General features: G+C 53.8%; 3 pseudogenes; all 3 read left to right on the forward strand.

Annotated features, from left to right (window-relative positions):
- Positions 1–20,151: 20,151 nt before the first annotated feature.
- On the forward strand, positions 20,152–21,820 carry LOC146855057 (18S ribosomal RNA; annotated as a pseudogene).
- A 783-nt stretch (positions 21,821–22,603) lies between these two features.
- Positions 22,604–22,741, forward strand: LOC146855058 (5.8S ribosomal RNA; annotated as a pseudogene).
- Positions 22,742–23,050: 309 nt separating this feature from the next.
- LOC146855059 (28S ribosomal RNA) lies at positions 23,051–24,028 on the forward strand (annotated as a pseudogene; the record flags this gene model as incomplete).
- Positions 24,029–27,199: the final 3,171 nt, after the last annotated feature.

Raw genomic sequence — 27,199 nt, forward strand, 5'->3', positions numbered from 1 at the left:
AACCGGTCACCGACCAGCTCCGTAACCTCAAAATCAAGTACCAAAGGAGCTATCCCTTTGTACTGATCATCTCCTGGAAGGGCAAACGCTGGGTCTTCAGCTTACTGCAGGACACAAAGCAACTTCTCCAACTCCTGACTTTGTCTAGGGATACCAGACCCTCTAGCCCCCTCCCCCAGGACACCCTCGGGAAGTGAATACGGCCTGAGTGGTCCACAGTGCCTCCCAAGCCAAACAAGACATCATTAACCACCTTCACACCATGAGTGAACCCAGCTCCCCGGCCCACTCTACTGCAGCCTCTGAATAATGTACACTGCCTCACACTGACTTTACTCTGATACCCCTGCGCACTATCTCTGGCCCGCGGGGTCATATGGGCCCTAATACCTGGATCTTACTAAAGATCTACCCGGGCCATTGTGACCCACTCACCCTGCTCTGATTCACCTGCATGGGGCCTCCATTAGCGCTGTCTCTCTAGTTGGCACAGGCGGGCCTGTGGTTGGTGCCCTTTGCCATTTCTCTTGAGCTTTGCGGCGAACTGTGGACCCCGGCCTACTGTTGACGCCTCCTCCCTTGCCTCCCAGAGTCATCATGTCCCTTAAAAGAGTGACTTCTTCAGAATTGCTTCTGTTTCGACTTCTGGACTATTCCAGGACCACACTAGACTCTACCAGCCCTTTTGGCCACCCTGTGTAAAATATGTTGTCTTCCTCCCCCTCCCCACCCCTATCTCCACATCTGGGAAGGAGCAAGACTGACAAAGGGGATTCCCTGTAATCTACCGATACACTTATCACATTGGGGGCACACCCTATCGACAGGGCTGTGCTCTGCCCTTGCTATGATACTTCTAGTGTCCAACTTTCACTTCCTCCCTCCAGCGTGGCGCAGCCTCCTTAATCCTGGTCTCAACACCACATCTACCCACCCTACCCAGTACCATGAACACGACCCTCTGGTTAAATTTATGTCCCTTAATGTCAAAGGACTTAATTCACCTAACAAGAGACGCCAGGCTTGTCGCTACCTGCGCTCTCTGTTGAGGAAGCAGCTGGCGTGCCCGGACGGACTAGTGATCCTTGGGGGTGATTTTAACTTGGTTTGGGACTCGGACATGGACCGTAGTGCCTCCTAGTAGGGCACAGGGGCAATGTCGCTGCCCTCAAGAGAGATCTTACAGATCTGGGCCCTATAGACGCTCGGAGATATCAATTCCCAGTCACCCAGGACTATTCCTTTTTCTACCATGCTCACCGCTCATACTCGCGAATTGACTATTGCTTCCTTTCTCTTTCTCTGATAGGTCCATGGAAGCAGCCGCTCTATTTGACATTTCCAGATCAGACCACGCCACATAGCTGTAACCCTCTGGTCCCCCGGTGGACAACACAAGACTCCCACCCGCTGGTGGCTTCCGCCCCACATCCTAATTGACCTGGGGGACCTCACCGAGATACGCCAACAGATTGTAGCCTTCTTTGATACAAATACTCTCCCAGATTCGCCCGAACCCATTTGATGGGACACCTTTAAGGCGACTATTTGAGGAGTCCCCATTTCTATTGCCATTGCCCATTCTCGTGAAGTGCGTCTGGTCGAAACAAATTTAGCCAAGGACATCAAGACCCTAGAACACGTATATCATATGACACCCTCTGGACAACATAAACACTGCTATGCTATTGAGAAGCTTCAACGTCGGGACATCCCGGCCGTTCTGGTGTCCCTGGACGCAGAGAAAGCCTTTGACTGTGTTGACGGTCAATTTCTGGGCGCAGTCTTACACAAAATAGGCTTAGGTCTGGTCATGATCTCCAAACGCATGGCACCGTATGTCTCCCCGCAATGTGGATCCGTATCAACGGCTGACTCACCCCGTGATCTCTGTGCACAGGGTCGCCAGGCAGGGCTGCCGCTTTCTTCCCTGATCCTTGCCCTGGCGGTAGAATCCCTAACCATTGCACTACACTAATTGGTGGGCATAGTGGCATTTCTTATAGAGGGCACAAACACAGTGTCCTTAATTGCAGATAATCTCTAACTCTCATTAACTGCCCCTAGCTCATCCCTACCTATGGTAGCCTCCCTCCTGTGCTCTTTCGAAAAAGCCTCGGCCTTCAAAATTAACATGGCCAAATCCCACACCCTAAATCTAACCCTCCCAACCTCGGAGGTACAACAGCTTCAATCCCTTGCACTGGGCCAATCTCTCGATCCGATACTTGGGTCCAACCTGACCCCGAACTTGGGCCATCTGGCAGATCTGCAGGCGAGACGTCCGGGAAGACCTGCACTGTTGGACAAAAACTCCCAGTTTCATGGCTTGCCCGCCTTAATGTGGTCCAAATGTAACTCTGATCAGAAATATATCTGTTCCAAACACTACCCACGCTGATTCCTCAGGCAGACATCCAAGGCCTTTAGCTGACCTAAATTCCTTTATATGTGTCAAAGGTCGCCACGATTTTTCAACAAACTGCTCGTGCTGCCCCAAGAACGCGGGGCTTTGCCTGCCCCAAATTCTTGGAATACTACTGGGCATCTCATCTTCGCTATATATCGAAAGACGCTGGTTCCATATGAAGAGTTCAGTCACCTGCAGACCCCAGATCTCCTCTCCCCATAGCGCATATATAGCCACCCCATGAAAACAGTACTAGACATCTGGGACAAAATATCCCAGAGGCCTCGCATCCTTCCCTTTCCCCAAAACTCCTATGGCCCCAACCCCATGTTTCCACCAGCCCTAGAACCACATTCATTACTCTCGGGGGGTGGGGGGATGCGGCACAATCCATGATCTTTGTGAGGGGGGTACCTTTAAAACTTTTGAGCATTGCAAGAAATCCTTCCATGTCACAGAATCCCCCAGGCCACAATACTGTCAACTCTGACACTGGCCGCTCACCCCCAACTATACTCAGGGAACAACCAGACCGCTTACTCCCTTTCAGACCCTGGTTCGAGCCTTCAAGGGCACCCTTGGCCTTCTCTCCTGCACATATTAGGTACCACAGCACTCGCCTACCACACATACCAGAGGCAATAGCTAGCAGACATGGGAGAGGCGATAACTCCAAAAAGCGGGGAACAACTTTGGCGTGATAGCCCCAAAATAGCTGGATTCTGGAGCATAGGCCCGGGGGCCCTTGGTGGCCCGACGCAGACCCATGGAGGCCTCCCCCGCGCGGCCTGGCCTGGGACCGCTGGGCTGGCCCAGGGATGGGTTAAGCTCGGCCATGGGCTCAGGTCGGTGGTCTGCCAGGGACCCCATTCTCAGCCCTGGGCCGGGCCCCCTTGGACACAGAGCCCCCGAGCCCTGCATGGGCAAGCGGGAGCCCTCGGGCGAAGGCTCAGGGCGGGCAGATAGGCGTCCTTTGGGCCCGGCCATCCGGTCGCGCCTTCCCCGTCGGCCATCCGGTCGCACGCAATGCTTTCCAATGGGGTGACCAGATGGCCGGGCTGGCCTGGAAGTCCCGATGAGGGATAGTCCACCTCCCCAATCCCTGCCAGGGCTCCAGGAGGTCGGGTGCCTCCGCGCCCTGGGTCCCCTCTGTCACTCGGTGCAAACGGGTTACCTGAAAGAGGGGTAGATTTCCTCCGGATTAATAGGGGCAGGGTATGCCGCAACCCCTCTCGGGCTGGGGGTTCTCAGCCGGGGACCAGATGGGCTAGGCCCAGACAACGCATCCCCACCGTCCGGGGCTCCCTCCTCCGGCCTGCAGTGTGGCAAAGTGCCCGGGATGGGCTGCATCGGGCCCCAGCCGGTCCTCCCTTGGTCATCTGGGCCGAGAGCTCCTGCGGCCTCCCGTGCCTAGGCCCAGCTGGGGTCCCAAGCCCTTGGGACGAGGAGCCCCCGAGTCGTGCAAGGGCAGGTGGGACCCCTACCCCGAAGGCTCGGGGAGGGCAGATAGGCATCCTTCGATCCCGGCCATCTGGTCATGCGCAATGCTTTCCAAAGGGACGACCAGATGGCTGGGCCGGCCTGAAAGTCCTGATGAGGGATCGTCCGCCTCCCCAATCCCAGCCAGGGCTCCAGGAGGTCGGGTGCCTCCGCGCCCTGGGTCCCCTCCGTCACTCAGTGCGCACAGGTTACCAGAAAGAGGGGTAGCTTTCCTTCGGATTACTAGGGGCAGAGTATGCCGGAACCCCTCTCGGGCTGGCGGTTCCCAGCCGGGGACCAGATGGACTAGGCCCGGACAACACATCCCCACCGTCCAGGGCTCCCTCCTCTGGCCCGCCACGTGGCAAAGGGCCCTGGACGGGCTCAATCAGACCTCGTCCAGTCCTCCCTTGGGCTTCCGGGCCCGAGTGCTCCTGTGGGCTTCCCGTACCTGAGGCCCAGCTGGGGTCTCTGAGCCCCCAGGAAGCAGAGCCCCCGAGACCTCCAAAGGGCAGGCGGGAGCCCTCCCGTGAAGGCTCGGGGCGGGCCGATGGGTGTCCTTTGGGCCCGGCTGTCTGGTCACGCCTTTCCCCTCGGCCATCTGGTCGCGCGCAATGCTTTCCATTGGGGCGACCAGATGGCCGGGCCGGCCTGGAAGTCCCGTTGAGGGGTCGTCCGTCTCCCCGATCCCAGCCAGGGCTCCCGGAGGTCGGGCGCGTCCGCGCCCAGGGACCCCTCAGTCTCGCGGTGAGCACTGGTTACCAGAAAGGGGGGTACCCTTCCTCCGGATTACTAGGGACAGGGTACTCCGGAACCCCTCTCACTCAGCCTAGCGGTCCTGAGCCGGCAGTAGGACAGGCTAGTCCAACCCCCTAGCCTGGGGTCCATCCTTGGTCCTGCCACATGGCAGGGTGCCCGGGAAGGTGTCCTGTGGGCCCGGGAAGGCTGTCCTTTGCACCTCTGCGCCAGGGAGCCCAGGCTGGGTCCAGTGGCCCCGCCGGGCCCTGGGTTGGGTGCTCCAGCCCTGGGCCCCAACCCCCAGCCTGCTGCTATGCCAAACGCCCGAGACTGGGTTTCGTTGTGCCCTGAGATCCCCCCTCGCTTGGCTGGGTCCAGGAGCTCTGTCCGGGGCCCCTGAAGACGAGCACCAAGCGCGTAATAGACACCAATAGGCCGTGGGAGAAGCAATGAACGTGCCCGGACATAGGCGTGACGCGCGCGCTACTTGTTTTTCTTTACTTTTGGTATAAGCGCAGCACCCGTGCTTTACTTTTGATGTTATACGTAAAGCGCTGGTGCTGCAATTATATCAAAGGTAAAGAAATAGAAAAAATCATCTATTTCTTTACTTTTGATATAATCGCGGCACCCGTGCTTTTCTTATAACATTAAAAGTAAAGCACAGGTGCCGCGATTATACCAAAGGTAAAGAAATAGATTTTTTAAAAGAGCCAGTGGTGAGGAAAGATCTAGTGATTCAGATTGTCACCTCCATGCCTCCTGTGCCCTCTTCTTGAAACATCGCTTGAATACAGTACTCTAGTGATTGCACCAATAGGCATCAAGAGAACCAGGGCGTGTTTAACACATAACAGGTAGGATTTTACCCCTGCCATCTGCTGTACCTGCTGCAGGTCCCGTGGGGTGCCATATTCACTAAATAAACTCCGAAGCCTTCGAGGATTCATCGCTGGGTTATACTGTCTCCTGGTGGGCGTTCCTTGCGCTCATTATCAAAGCAGACAAGCCCTGTGCTAACATTTTGGAAACCTTGTCAACTTCAATAAACACCGGTAAAAGTTATCTGTTTTACCCTTCCATTTAGGGAGATTTATAGAATTCATTGTGTAGATGGACTAGCAAATTATTTGAACGAACAACTGTCAGTTGAGTGGGTTTTGGTTTCTAAAGGTGTCTCTGAAGGTTGTCGGAGGAGACGAGTGGGATATGAATGATTTTATTTGACAAATGCTTTTTTAGCCCACTAACCATCAAAAAAGGGTAGGATTTGAGGGGGCGTGGCCAAGCGGTGAATCGAGTGAGACGTGTGCTCTCGAGGCCCTGAAGACCAACTAAATTCCTCAGGGAGGCCACTTTAAAGGGATTACATTGCCTTGCTGCCCCTGCTGAAACCCGGGGGTGAGAGAGGACTATTCCTTGCCGTCAGATCAGCATGAGCTGCACCTGGGTGCTGCCTCCCCTTCCCTGATCGTTGTTTGGTTGAAGTTGGGTGTGGCCCCATCAGCGGTTCCTGAAGACTTTGTCGGGCGGAGTCGGGCCTTCGCCCACAAACTTTCTTGACGTTGGGGTTGCCCTGCCACCACTAGCAGGGGAGATCTGCCTATACACCTGAATATTCCTTCAACAGCCATCCACTGACTGGGGCCTCCACCTCTATATGCATCTGCCGGCCCCCTCTACAGGTGCACAAACGTCAACTGCAAAGCTCTAAGATAAGTGGGATCAGCTGCGGAGCGGTTGCACACTACGGCTCTGGTCACACTGGGGGCCCCCCTCTTCACGGCTGCACCCGTTTGCCTGGCCAGTTCGGAGGAACTGATGTGCCTAGTTTAAGCGCTTAACCGGGGTCCTCCCTACCTGGCCACACCGGAGACTACATACCGCCTACCACTGTTGCAGCAGTGTACCCGGGGCTGGAAGGTGCCCCCACACCCCTGAATCTCTCCTCCTGGACGGGCGTGATCTCCACAGGGACCAGCAGGGCCCAGCAAAACATCCCCATACACTGAGCTCACCTGTGGCCTGCAAACTCTTCTGTGACATCGACGCTGCTGCATACCCGGGGGCTGACTGGGCTACAAGCACCACTTTGGCTGCCCTCCTGGCCACCTGTGCACCAGCTCAAGCAGGGGACCCCATACAGATACTGTACAGCTGGAGACACCCCTTTGGCCATGCCATGCACTAAACCCAGCAAAGATGCTCTTTCTACTCCGGCTAAAGAATGTCCTGTGGCCACATTATGGCTTAAATCTAACCCTCCTCCACTGCCTACGTCTGAGCCTCTGGGGGCTATGGCCGTTAAGGAGCCCACACCAGCTCCTGTCACACAGACCTACATGAACACTTTCCTACAATAAATCAAATTGGAAATTGGATCCCTCAAACCGAGTTTAAAGCTTGCCTGCAAGAGATTCGGCAGGACATCACGGAGATCGGGGGTCAACTGTATGACCTCGAGCGCTCTGCTGACACACAGCTGGAAGATCCCGAAAACCTGTGGTGCAGAATGGTGGTGCTAGAAGACCAACATAACGATCTTCAACTGAAGCAGGAAAATATGGAGAACCGAAGTAGATGTAACAACATCCACATTAGAGGAGTCACTCTAGGACAGGATATTATGTCTTTTATGGCTGCTCTTCTCCAAATGATTAGAGCTGATGATGACGCCTCCCCTCCTGGCCTGGATAGAGCCCATCGTATTGCCAGTCTCCTGACTCGCTCTAACTTCTTCCTGATAGTCTCACCAGAGTCTACTTTTTTGATGAGAAGGAAGCTATCCTGCACAAGGTGTGTGGCGCCACTTACCTGGCCTACAATGGCTACCCGATCCAGATTTTCCAGGACATTGCCCCGGTAACCCTCCGTAGACGCAAAGACCTTAAACCGGTCACCGACCAGCTCCGCAACCTCAAAATCAAGTACCAAAGGAGCTATCCCTTTGTACTGATGGTCTCTTGGAAGGGCAAACGCTGGGTCTTCAGCTTACTGCAGGACACAAAGCAACTTCTCCAACTCTTGACTTTGTCTAGGGATACCAGACCCTCTAGCCCCCTCCCCAGGACACCCTCGGGAAGTGAATACGGCCTGAGTGGTCCACAGTGCCTCCCAAGCCAAACAAGACATCATTAACCACCTTCACACCATGAGTGAACCCAGCTCCCCGGCCCACTCTACTGCAGCCTCTGAATAATGTACACTGCCTCACACTGACTTTACTCTGATACCCCTGCGCACTATCTCTGGCCCGCGGGGTCATATGGGCCCTAATACCTGGATCTTACTAAAGACCTACCCGGGCCATTGTGACCCACTCACCCTGCTCTGATTCACCTGCATGGGGCCTCCATTAGCGCAGTCTCTCTAGTCGGCACCGGCGGGCCTGTGGTTGGTGCCCTTTGCCATTTCTCTTGAGCTTTGCGGCGAACTGTGGACCCCGGCCTACTGTTGACGCCTCCTCCCATGCCTCCCAGAGTCATCATGTCCGTTAAAAGAGTGACTTCTTCAGAATTGCTTCTGTTTCGACTTCTGGACTATTCCAGGACCACACTAGACTCTACAGGCCCTTTTGGCCACCCTGTGTAAAATATGTTGTCTTCCCCCCCCCCCCCCTCCCCACCCCTATCTCCACATCTGGGAAGGAGCAAGACTGATAAAGGGGATTCCCTGTAATCCACCGATACACTTATCACATTGGGGGCACACCCTATCGACAGGGCTGTGCTCTGCCCTTGCTATGCTACTTCTAGTGTCCAACTTTCACTTCCTCCCTCCAGCATGGCGCAGCCTCCTTAATCCTGGTCTCAACACCACATCTACCCACCCTACCCAGTACCATGAACACGACCCTCTGGTTAAATTTATGTCCCTTAATGTCAAAGGACTTAATTCACCTAACAAGCGAAGCCAGGCTTGTCGCTACCTTCGCTCTCTGTTGAGGAAGCAGCTGGCGTGCCCGGATGGACTAGTGATCCTTGGGGGTGATTTTAACTTGGTTTGGGACACGGACATGGACGCAGTGCCTCCTAGTAGGCACAGGGGCAATGTCGCTGCCCTCAAGAGAGATCTTACAGATCTGGGCCCTATAGACGCTCAGAGATATCAATTCCCAGTCACCCAGGACTATTCCTTTTTCTCCCATGCTCACCGCTCATACTCGCGAATTGACTATTGCTTCCTTTCTCTTTCTCTGATAGGTCCATGGAAACAGCCGCTCTATTTGACATTTCCAGATCAGACCACGCCACATAGCTGTAACCCTCTGGTCCCCCGGTGGACGGCACAAGACTCCCACCCGCTGGTGGCTTCCGCCCCACATCCTAATTGATCTGGGGGACCTCACCGAGATACGCCAACAGATTGTAACCTTCTTTGATACAAATACTCTCCCAGATTCGCCTGAACCCATTTGATGGGACACCTTTAAGGCGACTATTTGAGGAGTCCTCGTTTCTATTGCCATTGCCCATTCTCGTGAAGCGCGTCTGGTCAAAACAAATTTAGCCAAGGACATCAAGACCCTAGAACACGTATATCATATGACACCCTCTGGACAACATAAACACTGCTGACACACAGCTGGAAGATCCCGAAAACCTGTGGTGCAGAATGGTGGTGCTAGAAGACCAACATAACGATCTTCAACTGAAGCAGGAAAATATGGAGAACCGAAGTAGATGTAACAACATCCACATTAGAGGAGTCACTCTAGGACAGGATATTATGTCTTTTATGGCTGCTCTTCTCCAAATGATTAGAGCTGATGATGACGCCTCCCCTCCTGGCCTGGATAGAGCCCATCGTATTGCCAGTCTCCTGACTCGCTCTAACTTCTTCCTGATAGTCTCACCAGAGTCTACTTTTTTGATGAGAAGGAAGCTATCCTGCACAAGGTGTGTGGCGCCACTTACCTGGCCTACAATGGCTACCCGATCCAGATTTTCCAGGACATTGCCCCGGTAACCCTCCGTAGACGCAAAGACCTTAAACCGGTCACCGACCAGCTCCGCAACCTCAAAATCAAGTACCAAAGGAGCTATCCCTTTGTACTGATGGTCTCTTGGAAGGGCAAACGCTGGGTCTTCAGCTTACTGCAGGACACAAAGCAACTTCTCCAACTCTTGACTTTGTCTAGGGATACCAGACCCTCTAGCCCCCTCCCCAGGACACCCTCGGGAAGTGAATACGGCCTGAGTGGTCCACAGTGCCTCCCAAGCCAAACAAGACATCATTAACCACCTTCACACCATGAGTGAACCCAGCTCCCCGGCCCACTCTACTGCAGCCTCTGAATAATGTACACTGCCTCACACTGACTTTACTCTGATACCCCTGCGCACTATCTCTGGCCCGCGGGGTCATATGGGCCCTAATACCTGGATCTTACTAAAGACCTACCCGGGCCATTGTGACCCACTCACCCTGCTCTGATTCACCTGCATGGGGCCTCCATTAGCGCAGTCTCTCTAGTCGGCACCGGCGGGCCTGTGGTTGGTGCCCTTTGCCATTTCTCTTGAGCTTTGCGGCGAACTGTGGACCCCGGCCTACTGTTGACGCCTCCTCCCATGCCTCCCAGAGTCATCATGTCCGTTAAAAGAGTGACTTCTTCAGAATTGCTTCTGTTTCGACTTCTGGACTATTCCAGGACCACACTAGACTCTACAGGCCCTTTTGGCCACCCTGTGTAAAATATGTTGTCTTCCCCCCCCCCCCCCCTCCCCACCCCTATCTCCACATCTGGGAAGGAGCAAGACTGATAAAGGGGATTCCCTGTAATCCACCGATACACTTATCACATTGGGGGCACACCCTATCGACAGGGCTGTGCTCTGCCCTTGCTATGCTACTTCTAGTGTCCAACTTTCACTTCCTCCCTCCAGCATGGCGCAGCCTCCTTAATCCTGGTCTCAACACCACATCTACCCACCCTACCCAGTACCATGAACACGACCCTCTGGTTAAATTTATGTCCCTTAATGTCAAAGGACTTAATTCACCTAACAAGCGAAGCCAGGCTTGTCGCTACCTGCGCTCTCTGTTGAGGAAGCAGCTGGCGTGCCCGGATGGACTAGTGATCCTTGGGGGTGATTTTAACTTGGTTTGGGACACGGACATGGACGCAGTGCCTCCTAGTAGGCACAGGGGCAATGTCGCTGCCCTCAAGAGAGATCTTACAGATCTGGGCCCTATAGACGCTCAGAGATATCAATTCCCAGTCACCCAGGACTATTCCTTTTTCTCCCATGCTCACCGCTCATACTCGCGAATTGACTATTGCTTCCTTTCTCTTTCTCTGATAGGTCCATGGAAACAGCCGCTCTATTTGACATTTCCAGATCAGACCACGCCACATAGCTGTAACCCTCTGGTCCCCCGGTGGACGGCACAAGACTCCCACCCGCTGGTGGCTTCCGCCCCACATCCTAATTGACCTGGGGGACCTCACCGAGATACGCCAACAGATTGTAACCTTCTTTGATACAAATACTCTCCCAGATTCGCCTGAACCCATTTGATGGGACACCTTTAAGGCGACTATTTGAGGAGTCCTCGTTTCTATTGCCATTGCCCATTCTCGTGAAGCGCGTCTGGTCAAAACAAATTTAGCCAAGGACATCAAGACCCTAGAACACGTATATCATATGACACCCTCTGGACAACATAAACACTGCTATGCTATTGAGAAGCTTCAACGTCGGGACATCCCGGCCGTTCTGGTGTCCCTGGATGCAGAGAAAGCCTTTGACTGCGTTGACTGGCATTTTCTGGGCGCAGTCTTACACAAAATAGGCTTAGGTCTGGTCATGATCTCCAAATGCATGGCACCGTATGTCTCCCCACAATGCGGATCCGTATCAACGTCTGACTCACCCCCGTGATCTCTGTGCACAGGGTCGCCAGGCAGGGCTGCCGCTTTCTTCCCTGCTCCTTGCCCTGGCGGTAGAATCCCTAGCCATTGCACTACACTAATTGGTGGGCATAGGGGCATTTCTTATAGAGGGCACAAACACAGTGTCCTTAATTGCAGATAATCTCTAACTCTCATTAACTGCCCCTAGCTCATCCCTACCGATGGTAGCCTCCCTCCTGTGCTCTTTCAAAAAAGCCTCGGCCTTCAAAATTAACATGGCCAAATCCCACACCCTAAATCTAACCCTCCCAACCTCGTAAGTACAACAGCTGCAATCCCTTGCACTGGGCTAATCTCTCGATCCGATACATGGGTCTTAACCTGACCCCGAACTTGGGCCATCTGGCTGATCTGCAGGCGAGACTTCCGGAAGACCTGCACTTTTGGACAAAAACTCCCAGTTGCATGGCTTGCCCGCCTTAATGTGGTCAAAATGTCACTCTGATCAAAAATATATCTGTTCCAAACACTATCCACGCTGATTCCTCAGGCAGACATGCAAGGCCTTTAGCTGACCTAAATTCCTTTATATGTGTCAAAGGTCGCCACGATTTTCCAACAAACTGCTCATGCTGCCCCAAGAACGCGGGGCTTTGCCTGCGCCAAATTCTTGGAATACTACTGGGCATCTCATCTTCGCTATATATCGAAATACGCTGGTTCCATATGAAGAGTTCAGTCACCTGCAGACCCCAGATCTCCTCTCCCCATAGCGCATATATAGCCACCCCCATGAAAACAGTACATCTGGGACAAAATATCCCAGAGGCCTCGCATCCTTCCCTTTCCCCAAAATTTCCTATGGCCCCAACCCCATGTTTCCACCAGCCCTAGAACCACATTCATTACTCTCGGGGGGGGGGGGGGGGGGGGTGGAGGGGATGCTGCACAATTCATGATCTTTTTGAGGGGGATACCTTTAAAACTTTTGAGCATTGCAAGAAATCCTTCCATGTCACAGAATCCCCCAGGCCACAATACTGTCAACTCTGACACTGGCCGCTCACCCCCAACTATACTCAGGGAGCAACCAGACTGCTTACTCCCTTTCAGACCCTGGTTCGAGCCTTCAAGAGCACCCTTGGCCTTATCTCCTGCACATATTAGGTACCACAGCACTCGCCTACCACACATACCAGAGGCAATAGCTAGCAGACATGGGAGAGGGGATAACTCCAAAAAGCGGGGAACAACTTTGGCGTGATAGCCCCAAAGTAGCTAGATTCTGGAGCATAGGCCCGGGGGCCCTTGGTGGCCCGACGCAGACCCGTGGAGGCCTGCTCGCGCGGCCTGGCCTGTGACCGCCGGGCTGGCCCAGGGATGGGTTAAGCTCTGCCATGGGCTCGGGTCGGTGGTCTGCCAGGGACCCCATTCTCAACCCTGGGCCGGGCCCCCTTGGACACAGAGCCCCCGAGCCCTGCATGGGCAAGCGGGAGCCCTCGGGCGAAGGCTCAGGGTGGGCAGATAGGCGTCCTTTGGGCCCGGCCATCCGGTCGCGCCTTCCCCATCGGCCATCCGGTCGCACGCAATGCTTTCCAATGGGGTGACCAGATGGCCGGGCTGGCCTGGAAGTCCCGATGAGAGCTCGTCCGCCTCCCCGATCCCAGCTAGGGCTCCAGGAGGTCGAGTGCTTCCGCGCCCTGGGTCCCCTCTGTCACTTGGTGTGCACGGGTTACCTGAAAGAGGGGTAGATTTCCTCCGGATTAATAGGGGCAGGGTATGCCGCAACCCCTCTCGGGCTGGGGGTTCTCAGCCGGGGACCAGATGGGCTAGGCCCGGACAACGCATCCCCACCGTCCGGGGCTCCCTCCTCCGGCCTGCAGTGTGGCAAAGTGCCCGGGATGGGCTGCATCGGGCCCCAGCCGGTCCTCCCTTGGTCATCTGGGCCGAGAGCTCCTGTGGCCTCCCGTGCCTAGGCCCAGCTGGGGTCCCAAGCCCTTGGGACGAGGAGCCCCCGAGTCATGCAAGGGCAGGTGGGACCCCTACCCCGAAGGCCCGGGGAGGGTAGATAGGCATCCTTCGATCCCGGCCATCTGGTTGTGCGCAATGCTTTCCAAAGGGACGACCAGATGGCTGGGCCGGCCTGGAAGTCCAGATGAGGGATAGTCCGCCACCCCAATCCCAGCCAGGGCTCCAGGAGGTCGGGTGCCTCTGCGCCCTGGGTCCCCTCCGTCACTCAGTGCGCACAGGTTACCAGAAAGAGGGGTAGCTTTCCTTCGGATTACTAGGGGAAGAAAATGCCGGAACCCCTCTCGGGCTGGCGGTTCTCAGCCGGGGACCAGATGGACTAGGCCCGGACAACACCTCCCCACCGTCCAGGGCTCCCTCCTCTGGCCCGCCACATGGCAAAGGGCCCTGGACGGGCTCAATCGGACCTCGTCCGGTCCTCCCTTGGGCTTCCGGGCCCGAGTGCTCCTGTGGGCTTCCTGTGCCTGAGGCCCAGCTGGGGTCTCAGAGCCCCCAGGAAGCAGAGCCCCCGAGACCCCCAAAGGGCAGGCGGGAGCCCTCCCGTGAAGGCTCGGGGCGGGCCGATGGGCGTCCTTTGGGCCCGGCTGTCTGGTCACGCCTTACCCCTCGGCCATCTGGTTGCACGCAATGCTTTCCATTTGGGCGACCAGATGGCCGGGCCGGCCTGGAAGTCCCGTTGAGGGGTCGTCCGCCTCCCCGATCCCAGCCAGGGCTCCAGGAGGTCGGGCGCGTCCGTGCCCAGGGACCCCTCAGTCTCGCGGTGAGCACTGGTTACCAGAAAGGGGCGTACCCTTCCTCCGGATTACTAGGGACAGGGTACTCTGGAACCCCTCTCACTCAGCCTAGCGGTCCTGAGCCGGCAGCAGGACAGGCTAGGCCAACCCCCTAGCCTGGGGTCCATCCTTGGTCCTGCCACATGGCAGGGTGCCCGGGAAGGTGTCCTGTGGGCCCGGGAAGGCTGTCCTTTGCACCTCTGCGCCAGGGAGCCCAGGCTGGGTCCAGTGGCCCCGCCAGGCCCTGGGTCGGGTGTTCCAGCCCTGGGCCCCAACCCCCAGCCTGCTGCTACGCCAAACGCCCGAGACTGGGTTCCGATGTGCCCTGAGAGCCCCCCTCGCTTGGCTGGGTCCAGGAGCTCCGTCCGGGGCCCCTGAAGACAAGCACCAAGCGCGTAATAGACACCAATAGGCCGTGGGAGAAGCAATGAACGTGCACGGACACAGGCGTGACGCGCGCGCTACTTGTTTTTCTTTACTTTTGGTATAAGCGCAGCACCCGTGCTTTACTTTTTATGTTATACGTAAAGCGCGGGTGCTGCGATTATATCAAAGGTAAAGAAATAGAAAAAATCATCTATTTCTTTACTTTTGATATAATCGCGGCACCTGCGCTTTTCTTATAACATTAAAAGTAAAGCACAGGTGCCGCGATTATACCAAAGGTAAAGAAATAGATTTTTTAAAAGAGCCAGTGGTGAGGAAAGATCTAGTGATTCAGATTGTCACCTCCATGCCTCCTGTGCCCTCTTCTTGAAACATCGCTTGAATACAGTACTCTAGTGATTGCACCAATAGGCATCAAGAGAACCAGGGCGTGTTTAACATATAACAGGTAGGATTTTACCCCTGCCATCTGCTGTACCTGCTGCAGGTCCCGTGGGGTGCCATATTCACTAAATAAACTCCGAAGCCTTCGAGGATTCATCTCTGGGTTCTACTGTCTCCTGGTGGGCGTTTCTTGCGCTCATTATCAAAGCAGAGAAGTCCTGTGCTAACATTTATAACATTCCCTACATCCCAAAACAGAAAAGCTGGCACCCCGTCTTGCTACAAGTTTTATATGTGCAGAGAACAAAGACAGAAAGCAATAACAACTTATTCCCAGGCGTATTCTTAGTTCCAATTTGATGAGGAAATAATGGCAAGATAAATTAATCAGCAGTAAAATCCTCACGAATAGTGCCACCTGCATTTAAAGCATGGGGCCCAGTGTAGGAGGAAGTTGGTAAAAAAATGTACAATAGAATGAATTAAAATTAGTAAATTGAACGGTTTTCCAAGTGGTTTGTCAGTGGGAGTCGGCAATAGCCAATCCTTGAAGTTTGAAATATGTTAGTCGATTGTGCGTAGAACATAGAAGCCCCACCTCGCCATAGAAGCTTGTGTAATTCGATGTATTGCGTTCTTGTGGGCTGCTGCCACACACACTTTTACTGATGCGATCCTGATATTACATTTCTTCAATATCACACCAGTGAACAACCATTGTTGTGATATCACACCTCTCGAAGTACTAATTACATTTCTAAACACCGCCAGAGCAGCCGAGGGGAGCAACTTCGACTTTTGTGGCAACAGCGGACTCCATGATGCAGCTGTCTCAGCTTTGGTCCCTGCTGATCGAGAAACTCCTTTTTGGGGACGGGGCCTACTCTTCTTCATCAGACTTCGATTTATATTAAGAGAGAGAAAAGTAGAAAAGGCAGAGAGGATGAGGAAGAGAAAGATAGGAATAGAATTATAAAGGAAGAAAGCAAAGAAACGAAGATCAGAAGTTCCAGTGGTGGAAAGAAGGCATGCATGCGATGGAATGAAGATTAGACCGCCTTGAAGTTCTGCATCCCTGTGTTCAGCACTGCCTGCAGTAGGCTCCTAACAACAACTTTGGACCCCTGCACATCTCAGGTCTCGCCTATAGTCAGCTATAGCTGTCTGTTAGCAAAGAGATAGGTTTTCCATTATGGTTCAGCGCCCTTCAGGTTTATCGTCTCAGTTCCGTGTCCCTGGTTTGATGGTTTCCCTCCCCAGTCTTGTGTTTGTCCTGCCGATGATGCATTTCGTTCTCACTGTGTTTTGATTGTATGCATCCTTCTTCAGCAGACGTAAGTGGACAATTTATTTTAATTTTAATTTTAGCACTTCATAGAATGCTTCTATTTCATTTCTCTCTCCCCATTGTATTTAGTTACGTTTTATGACCTCCTGGAAGTTGCACACTGCTACCTGGCACATCGCATTTGTGGATTTGCTCTGAGTCGTGCACGCCCCTCTCCAGATCTATCTCACTTGGGCAACCTAGTTGGCACTTTTGTTTTTGAACATTTTTTGCGGGGTGTAGCAGCTGCGCACTATCGGGCTACTTGCGCATCCTTATGTGCATGGCATCCAGCACATCCCCATATATGTGACATCCTCCTCTGGGCAGTGGACGGGTAGGGGAGGGACAAGTCAATAGGATTCATGGATGAAACTTACTGCCCTTACCATCCAATGCTTTTTTTTTTTTAACAAACGATTCACTGCATCTATGATGAGCTGCAGCACCGCTTTACTGCCATGCCTTTACTCCTTTAAGCCTGAGACCATGCCATTACGCACCTACCCACTTGCTGCTCTTTTTCTCCACTACACAACCCCTTAGCCTCTTCCCCGTCCCCTATAAATACGGACAGAGCCAGTAGCCACCTTGAAAGCTTTCCTCACAATTTGGCCTGGACAGCCCAACTTGGACTAAGTCAAACCTCAAGCCCTGTCAGGTGAACCCACAATACAAAAGCTGTGCTTCCAACTTAAAAGGCCTACTACAAGTGTCCACTACATATTCAAGGATGTAGAGCCTAATCAACAACTGCCTTTTATAACAAGCATTGGCATAGCCAATAGGTCTCGCTTTGGGACCTTATAAGTATTTAGTTATGCAGCAGGTCCCAAAGGCGAGACCTATTGGCTATGCCAATGCTTGTTATGTGAGAGGGTGCCCCTGCATGAGCAGAGCTCCTCTGCAGCGTTCGGAGTACCTCCTCTGATGCTGTTTGTGGTGCAGCCTGAACATATACTCTTAAGTGCATTATAACCTCGTGGTAAATGCTTACTTTGAGATGGCTGCACGGAAACATGTCATGTTTGTTGTCAAATGCTTTGGAATACTACCCCCCCCGCCAGTTCTGGTGGTGGGGGTAGCATTCCACCCTTCTAGAGGGAGAGGCATGTTCACACTGGTCTAACCCGGTAGGACGTTCTAGAGCCCTGGCATCACAAAATGGATGCCTCTGCCACAGACATGGGTCTGGCCTCCTTCTGCTGACCGAAACTCCGGCAGGGGAGGCCTGGACAATAGGTTTCCTGTCCCAGGGAGGTGTAACCACACAGGTGGATGTGTATGGGGGCTGGGCGGGAGCACTTTCTGGTGCTTTGAAGTCCTGCACTGGGGGAACACTTGGTGTCCCTGTGCATAGTCCGGTTCAAACCGGTTGCAGGGGCTACCTGGCCCTGCGCGAAACTGGACAAACGAAATGGGTGTAACCACCCCTCTTTCCAAACCCTCCCATAGGTGGGTGCCTAGAGTATGTCCAACCCCCAAACTTAGTATAAGTATGGGAACCCAATCCTTGCGACTTTAGATTACCCTGGACGAAACTCTGCAACATATATCCTGGACCTTCAACGTTCTACTTTTACTAGAAAATTGAAGAAATCTCCCTTGGCGTCAAGGAGTGACTCCCCTGCTTGGCAGGCACCAAGGAAGCAACTGACCGGTCTGCATTGCTGAAGCTCCTGCCAGACGCCGAAGTCTTTGCATCACCAGAGGTGGATTTCCAGACTTCCCCGAGGCTACCCTGAGTCCACAGCAAAGCTGAGGCCCGTGGCTATCGTGGGTGACGTGGAACCGTGACCCCTGGACACCGTGAAGTTTTGCAGCAACACTATCTTCCTGGTCTTCCCCGAAGTTGTGCTTTGGGCTCCAAGTAGCCCCAGCCTGGAGCACCTCCTGCACCGAAGATTGCTGGCCTCCACTCCACGAGAGCCAGTTTCAAGTGCGACCGCTCGAGGCTCCTTCGCAATCGCTAGCCCGTTGGCTAGTAGGTCCCCACAAAGGCAACTCCTCTTCTACTTGGGCTTTCCTGGTTGCTCCAGACGTGCCCCGACTTACCCTCGCTGGGTGAGTCCCTCAGACCTTGCTGGTCTGCACCGCAGTCCTTTCTCTGATTTCCAGTAACTTGCCGTTGCCAAGGCTTGTTGGGTCCAATCTGGTCGCCGACACCGCAGCACTCGACAGACTTCGTGGGACAGCTCTAATCCAGGCTTGGATCTCTCCGGACACTTCTCCTCTTCACGGCAGCAGCAATTCTTTGCCAGCTGCCATTGAAATCGACGACACGACACGACACGACACGACCTGACCCGACACCAGAAGACACCTATGCACCTGGCTTCCCTGGGTGAGGTAACACGAGTACTCCGGTGCTCCCGTGGGTCCTAGCCCTAGAACGTCCTAGGTCCAAAAGGGTTTGGTCCTAACTCGATTCTAAGTGTCCATAATCTTTAAATTTCCAACCGCGACATTGCCCATAGAAGCTAACGGGAACCCGCGGTTGTGTTTACACACTGCACACGGCACCCATGGGTCCCCTGTGTCACTACCTTGGGTGGTTCCTTGGGGTCCCAGCGATTCTACAGGCTCTAGGCCTTGTGTCTAGTTCAGTCGTGGTTCTTATACCACTTTTTTGGTATATGGTTTGGTACACCCCTAGGGCCCAAACGTGTATTTGTGCTATTACTGTTGATTGCTAACTTGTAAATTAAGTACTTCGAACTCCAGTCTCATAAAGAGACTAGAGGGGTGTGTTTTATCTTAAATACATATATTTTAAATATATACCTGGTGTGGTTGTCCTTTCATTTGGTCATTCAAGAGATTATAGACTGCTAAAACAAGCTGCTTTACATTCCTTCACGACTTAGCCTGAAGGCTGCTCTCCATAGCTACCACTAGGATAGCTTTCAATAAAGGTTGTCTTTAACCTATTCACCAAAAGGGGTTGTTTGGACTGATACAAGGTGTCCACTATAATTAGTGGACAGCATATATCAGGCCAACTTCTCACAAGAGAGTCAGTCAGACATCTGAGGTCTAGCTATTGTGAGACAGGTGATGCCAGGACCCGGGCCTGCCTGCCAGGGGCCCGGGTCCGCACCTGCCTCTCAGCCCCTTCCCGATGGGCCTTTCCTCCGAGCCTGCTCTCCCCGGGAGCAGGCAGGGATGCGAAGTCGGAATTCCCTGCGCAGGGTGGCCTGCAAGGGGGAGGCCCCGGCCGTACTCCGATCGATTGGGCGCTCTCGGTCTGTTTAGGAATGGACTGCTTGGCCAGCCTCGGCTGTTGTTTAAAGCAAAGAGCTTCCTCGCTGAACGGACCATCGACTCGAGGGCCTGCTACCGGGCGGGACGCCTTTCACCCTACCCGCCAGAGCGAAGGCTGAGTAGCCCCTGCAGCTCGTGCCCCCCAGTGGTCCGACCCAAGCAGAAGAGGTATGGTGGCGACCGGCCCTCGGACGCTGCCGCCCGGCAGATCCGTAGGCCCCGCGCACCACTCTGTCACCCTTCTCTGCCCAGCACATTTCCGCAGCAGCTCGGAATGACCGTTCAGAGGGTTGGCGCCGCCCCCAGGCTTCGGCACCCCTGCGTCTCGCTCAGGCTACGCCTCAGCCCACCTCTCCCTTCCGGGAGAGACGGCTGGGCCGCCGGTGCCCGTGTGACCGCACCTCTCCACCCCTCCAGCGAGCCCTCCTGCCCAGGGATGTGCGAAGGTTGCAGGTTAGGGAGACGGGCACGCAGCTCCCGAACCCACCCTCTCAGCAGGTGCAACTACCCTGTTGATCTGCATATGCTTGTCTCAAAGATTAAGCCATGCACGTGTAAGTACACACGGCTGGTACAGTGAAACTGTGAATGGCTCATTACATCAGTTATGGTTCCTTTGATCGCTCCATCTGTTACTTGGATAACTGTTGTCATTCTAGATGCTGACGAGCGCTGACCTCCCGGGGTGCGTGCATTTATCAGATCAAGACCAATCCGGTCTGCCCTATCAACTTTCGATGGTACTTTCTGTGCCTACCATGGTGACCACGCATAATGATGAATAAGGGTTTGATTCCAGAGAAGGAGCCTGAGAAACGGCTATCCAAGGAAGGCAGCAGGCGCGCAAATTACCCACTCCCGACTCGGGGAGGTAGTGATGAAAAATGACAATACAGGACTCTTTCGAGGCCCTGTAATTGGAATGAGTACACTTTATATCCTTTAACGAGGATCCATTGGAGGGCAAGTCTGGTACCAGCAGCCGCGTTAATTACAGCTCTAATAGCGTATATTAAGGTTGCTGCAATTAAAAAGCTTTTAGTTGGATCTTGGGATCGAGCAGGCGGTCCGCCCCGAGGTGAGCTACCGCCTGTCCCAGCCTCTTGGTGCCCCCTTGATGCTCTTGACTGTGTGTCCTGGGGGTCCGAAGCGTTTACTTTAAAAATATTAGAGTGTTCAAAGCAGGCCTGTCACCTGAATACTTCAGCTAGGAATAATGGAATAGGATTCCGTTTCTATTTTGTTAGTTTTCGGAACTGGGGCCATGATTAAGAGGGACGGCCGAGAACATTCGTATTGTGCCGCTAGAGGTGAAATTCTTGGACCGGCGCAAGACAAACCAAAGCGAAAGCGTTTGCCAAGAATGTTTTCATTAATCAAGAACAAAAGTCGGAGGTTCGAAGATGATCAGATACCGTTGTAGTTCCGACCATAAACAATGCCAACTAGCGATCCGGCTGCCTTATTCTCATGACCCGCCGAGCAGCTTCCGGGAAACCAAAGTCTTTGGGTTCCGGGGGTAGTATGGTTGCAAAGCTGAAACTTAAAGGAATTGACGGAAGGGCACCACCAGGAGTGGAGCCTGCGGCTTAATTTGACTCAACACAGGATACTTCCCCCCGCCCGGACACGGAAAGGATTGACAGATTGATAGCTCTTTCTAGATTCTGTGGGAGCTGGTGGATGGCCGTTGTTAGTTGGTTGAGTGATTTGTCTGGTTAATTCTAATAACGAACGAGACTCCTCCATGCTAACTACATACGCGACCCCTAGCGGTCGGCGTCCAACTTCTTAGAGGTACAGGTGGCATTCAGCCACACGAGATCAAGCCATAACAGGTCTGTGAAGCCCTTCAATGACCGGTGCTGCACGGGCACTATACTGAACGGATAAGCATGTGTCTACCCTTTGCCGACAGGTGTGGGTAACCTGCTGAACCCCGTTCTTGATAGGGATTGCAATTATTTTCCATGAACAAGGAATTCCCAGTAAGTGCGGGTCTTAAGCTCACGTTTATTAAGTCCCTTCCCTTTGTACACAGTGCCCGTTGCTTCTACCGATTGGATGGTTTAGTGAGGTCCTTGGATCAGCCCCGCCGGGGTCGGCAATGGCCCTGGCGGAGCGCCGAGAAGACGATAAAACTTTCCATAGGTGAACCTGCGTAAAGATCATTAACAGCGGAGCGACCGACGGCGCCAGCCCGAAGCTCTCGGCTGCCTCCAACATATACAATGTGGGCACAAGGCCCTCGCGTACCCCAGCCGGCGGAGCAGTCCATGGCCGCACGGGGTGCTTGGGTGAGGACCGGGCCTTTAGCGGGCCTCTTCCCCCGGTGGAGGACCTGACTGATGCGCAAGGGACGGGGGCGGCCCCTGTGCCCTGTCCGTCTCCGGGAGGGGCACCGCGGTAGGCCATCCCGGAACGGAATCCCTTCTCACCCAGCACGACCCCTGTGATTGGGGGAAAACGAATGGAAGTGCCTCCCCAGGCTGGTACCACCCCCCCTTGAAAGGCCCTGCCACCCCGGGCCCTCCCGTGCCCGAGTCCTGGGCTTTGGCAACCGAGGAGCAGACCTCCTCGCGCGGCAGGGCGGCCTGGAAGAGAAGGAGCCAAGGTTCTGCGAAGGGACCCCGGCTCGTCTGTCTCGGTGGTAGCTGTGCGGAATGGGGAGCCGCCTGGCTCTCCCCTTCTGGCGCCTTTGACCCGGGCAAGGATGGGGTGGGCTACTTGCCAGCCCACTGGCACAGCTCTGGCTGCCCGGGTGGCTGACGTGCAGGTGTGGCGACCCACCCTAGTTGCCAGGGGCCCGGTTTGACCTGGTCCCATACGGTGCAGTCTGACTCCCAGAGGAGAAGTCTTGAATGGGGCTTACGCGACGGTAGACAGACAGACGGCATCACCTTCCCCCGCATCTCCTGCGCCTGCAGGTGGGCCAACGTTTTCAAAAAGTTGTCTGTGACTCTTGGCGGTGGATCACTCGGCTCGCACATCGACCAAGAACGTACCTGCAAGAATTAGTGTAAATTGCAGGACACATTGATCATCGACACTTTGAACGCACCTTGCGGCCCCGGGTTCCGCCTGTCTGAGGGTCACTCGATCGTCAATCGCCCCAGGCTTTTCCGGGAAGCGGCTGGGGCCATTGCAGGGTTAAGCTCCGCTTCCCTTCGTCCTCCCACTAGGGCAGACGCCCCGATCACCTGCGGCAGGGTCCCTCACCCAGTCCTGTCGTGTAAGTACACCGCTGGCGCGCCTAGCCTCACCTCCCTGCTGCGGCACGGAGGGGGCTGGCGAACGGTCCGCGTTGGGCCCGTCCCGGGCGCCTGGCTGCATTCCGTGCGTGGCTGTCTGTGGTGTCCCACCGACTGCCTGTTTGTGCCCCTCGGGCGCCCACCTTCCCGGACGGATTCCCGGAGAGGGTAGAACCCGCCCTGAGGATTCAACACAGCGGGAAGGTCGGTGGCCCGGGAGCTCCGGTTTTACTTACCCGGTGAGGCAGGGGCGACCCCCGTGGGGCTCTCGCTTCTGTCTCCAAGCGCCTGGCACCCGCTGGGCGCGACCTGCTCCGGGGACAGTGGCAGGTGGGGAGTTTGACTGGGGCGGTACACCTGTCAAATGATAACGCAGGTGTCCTAAGGCGAGCTCAGGGAGGACAGAAGCCTCCCGCGGAGCAGAAGGGAAAAAGCTCGCTTGTTCTCGATTTTCAGTATGAATACAGACCGTGAAAACAGGGCCTCACGATCCTTCTGAATTTTTGGGTTTCAAGCAGGAGGTGTCAGAAAAGTTACCACAGGGATAACTGGCATGTGGCGGCCAAGAGTTCATAGCGACGTCGCTTTTTGATCCTTTGATATCGGCTCTTCCTATCATTGTGAAGCAGAATTCACCAAGCGTTGGATTGTTCACCCACTAATAAGGAACGTCAGCTGGGTTTAGCCCGCCGTGAGGTTAGTTTTACCCTACTGATGATGTGTTGTTGCAATAGTAATCCTGCTCAGTTTGAGAGAAACGCAGGTTCAGACATTTGGTGTATGTGCTTGACTGAGGAGCCAATGGGGCGAAGCTACCATCTGTGGGATTATGACTGAACGCCTTTAAGTCAGAATCCCCCCTAAACTGTAACGATACCGCAGTGCCGTGGAGCCTGGGTTGGCCTACGATAGCCGGCCTCTCTCTGGGGTCCGGTGCGTAGAGCCGCTGGCTTGGGAACCGGAGCCCAGACGGTAGGGGGCTGCCTCCATCGCCCTTAGTACACCGTATGTTCGTAGGGCACCCGGTGCTAAATCATTTGTAGACAACCTGATTCTGAGTCAGGGTTTCATAAGTAGCAGAGCAGCTACCTCGCTGCGATCTATTGAAAGTCATCCTGCGAGCCACGTTTTTGTCTTTCCGTGCATGGATGCCCGCAGATGCCCTCCTCCACCACACCCAGGGGTGGGTCCCTCTGCCGCTGGGACGGCGGGAGGGACACAGAGGGGGTGATGCGGGCCTGCGGGAGGCTGCCTTCACCACGTGCCCTCCAGCACGGGGGCCTCCCCCTCACATCCCTGCCCCACCAGGGATGGGATGGGGGCCACCATCCCTTGCAGGTCAGCAGGGTGACCAGATGGCCTGGGCCTGCCAGGCCCTCTTCCCACTGCTCCCGCGCAAGCCTAGCAGGGAGGCGAGCAGCCCCGGGGAAGGAGCCTCCCAAGCAGCGGCCTCAGAGCACCTGGCCACCCTCGTCATCGTCAGACTGCAAGGGCGACTGGGTCCGGCTATCTCAGGCCATCTGGGCGCTCGGTCGTCCCGGACCATCTGGTTGCCTGGCTGTGTGACCAGATGGCCCTGCGGGCCGGATGACCAGATGACCCTGCGTGCTGGGTGACCAGATGACCCTGCGGGCTGGATGACCAGATGGCCGGCCGGCCGGGCTACCTCTAACTTTTGTCCCTCCCCAGGGTTCTGTAGTGGGGGCTTAATAATCTTGAAAAATGGTCTCCCCGGCCAGGCCGGTGGGGAGAGAACGTGGCCTGAGCTTGACGCTCCTTGATTCCAGCTGAGGGTCCAGGCGCTGGGGACAGGGGGTCCACCGGGGCCCGGGGAGGCTCTCCCCAGCCTGGCTCCGGTTCGAAAGCTAGGACCGGGGCTTGAGCGCCATGTGGCGGGCCCTCGGGTGCTGGAGCCCCCAGGTCCTGCAAGCCATCCGAGGTTGCGGGCGCTGGGGACAGGGGTCCATCTAGGGCAGGACAGGCTCACCCGACCTGGCTGGGTTCAGAAGCAGGATCCGGGGCGGGGGTGGCTGGCTTACTCCGCTCCACTGGCGAAGCGTAGTTCTCTGCCCACCTCTAGTTAACACCAGGTCCAGAAGCCAGAAACAAACTTAACTGAGCTGAAAGAAAAGAGCAAGTCAACTGCTTGCCCTGGAAGAATGGACAGATTATCCTATTCTATCATGTTTTTTCCGACTGAACATCACTTTAATAATTGTGCTATGACCAAGACAATGAATCAGGGAAATGTCTACATCACCCAGCAAATTAGTCCAACCTTTCTTTTACAAACATGTTGTAGGCTACTTATTGAGGAAATAACCTCCTCTCTCTCTAGGACGGCCAAACTTACCTTTGGAGCAACAAGTATTAAAATGTGACTAACTGGTAGCTTAGAAAGTTACTTATCTGTGAAAATGGCAGACCTGCTTGATGGAACAGCTAATTTACTACTCTAACTGGAGATATTATACATGGAAAGTCAACTTTTCCGAACATAGTCCATAAAGCTTAATTATTATCATTTTGACTCCAGTCGGGGAATTTTTTGGGGAAAAAAAAATAAATACTGCAAACGGGGATGAATATGTTTCAATTAAGTGCTTGATGCAATCAATGTAACTGCTTTGTTGAGGGCCGTGTAAGGGGAAAAAACAAAGACTATCCTCAAATATTAAAGTTATGGAGAACTGCTTTAGAGTTGTGTTTAATGTGGGTTAAAGGAGGACTAAGTTACTTTTCAGAACCTAGACCAGTTTTGTTTACAAAACATTTGTTTGCATTGTTCTCATCTGTTTGAATTCTGCCAACACAGCAGTATCTTAAAACAGTGATACAGTTCCGCAGAGTTGTGTACAAGTACATTCTACTTATAGTTGTGTTAATATGGAAAGGTACAAAACTTTATCTGCTGATGATTAGATTTCGAAGTTAGGAAATACACTTTGTGGGGTTGGGGCGGAGATTGTCGAGGAAATGTGCTTTTCATGCTTTCGCTAAGCTGTATATTTATTTTTAATATAAAATACCTATGAAGCTATTTGTATTGTAGCCAGAAAACATATTTGATTCCTTCAACTGCATCTTCTCCGAATGCCTCTTCGTTTAGAAACATCAGTCACAGCTATACGAGCTAGTGTTTTCTTCACTCACCAAAATAACTGCGCTGCTTAACACACGTTGAGATTAATGACATGCCAAATTTCTGCAATTTATTGACGGCCTTGAAACCGCAGAAAGAGCTTCAAAGTCTTTATTTGTATGCCAGTGACCCACAATTAGGCCCTGGTTATAAAACCTACTCTGAAAGGTGAGTCAGTTTTAGTACTAAAGTCAGATTGATGTCACTCGAACCCCTTTAAATCAAGACCTGAATTTTCTCATCAGCCTTTATTACTTTCATCTCAGCTATTCTGCCAAAAGCACATTTCCCAGTACCTTAAATCTTATTTCTAGCAAAAGTTATTAGTATTGTTTAATCACTTGAATGTGGTATTAAGAACCTTGAAAGGAGCATTCAAAATGCTGCTACCTTTTCCACGGTATTTTAGTTTGACAGACAAATTCTTTACTTTGTTACCTTTCTTTTAATGGTATCAAGATATCCCTCATAGAGAAGAAACATTGAGGAGTAGGTTTTGCCATAGCTTTGCATTTACAGAAGTATGGCTTTGATGCCCACACTCAGTGACTGCCTGTGTAGGGCGTTTTACCGGGGCGGTGACGTGGCGCAGAGGAGGGGCAGGGTGGGGGGTTGCAAAATGCGGCATACGGCCGAGTACAGGTAAGTTATGAAAAAAATTAATAAAACTAATTTCGTTGCGCGCGCTGCATCGCCAAATGCAATGCAGCGCGCGCAACGAAATTCGCTGTAGCGTTAAGAGACGGAGTCACCTGAGCTTCGCTTTGGCCATCGTCATGAACAGCAGAGTCTCTGCACAAACGGATCCGTTCATGGTCGTGAAGAGCCCAAAATGCCAGGCTTTCTCCTTTTCTTCCAGACGAGTTCACTTTGATCACAGCCAAGGGTCTTGGACCTGAGGAGACACGTCTTCGCGGATCAGGGTGTCGCTCTAGCAGAGGCCAGCAGGGTTCAGGCATGTCCAGTTGGAGACCTGGTTAGCTGAAGAGATGCAGGGCATAGTCTCTGAAGCTTGTTGTATACTTGTAACTCACACAGTAGGTCAGCCATCTGGCCCTTGGAGTCATTCTGATAGTCCTAGATTCAAGGAGCAGGTCTATGCTTCCTTCCTCAGGCAGCAGGGCAGCCCTTCTGAGTCTTCTACAGGCAGAGAAGTGATC

Source organism: Triturus cristatus, chromosome 4_1 (assembly GCF_964204655.1).
Source record: "Triturus cristatus chromosome 4_1, aTriCri1.1, whole genome shotgun sequence".
In the NCBI taxonomy this organism is placed as follows: domain Eukaryota; kingdom Metazoa; phylum Chordata; class Amphibia; order Caudata; family Salamandridae; genus Triturus; species Triturus cristatus.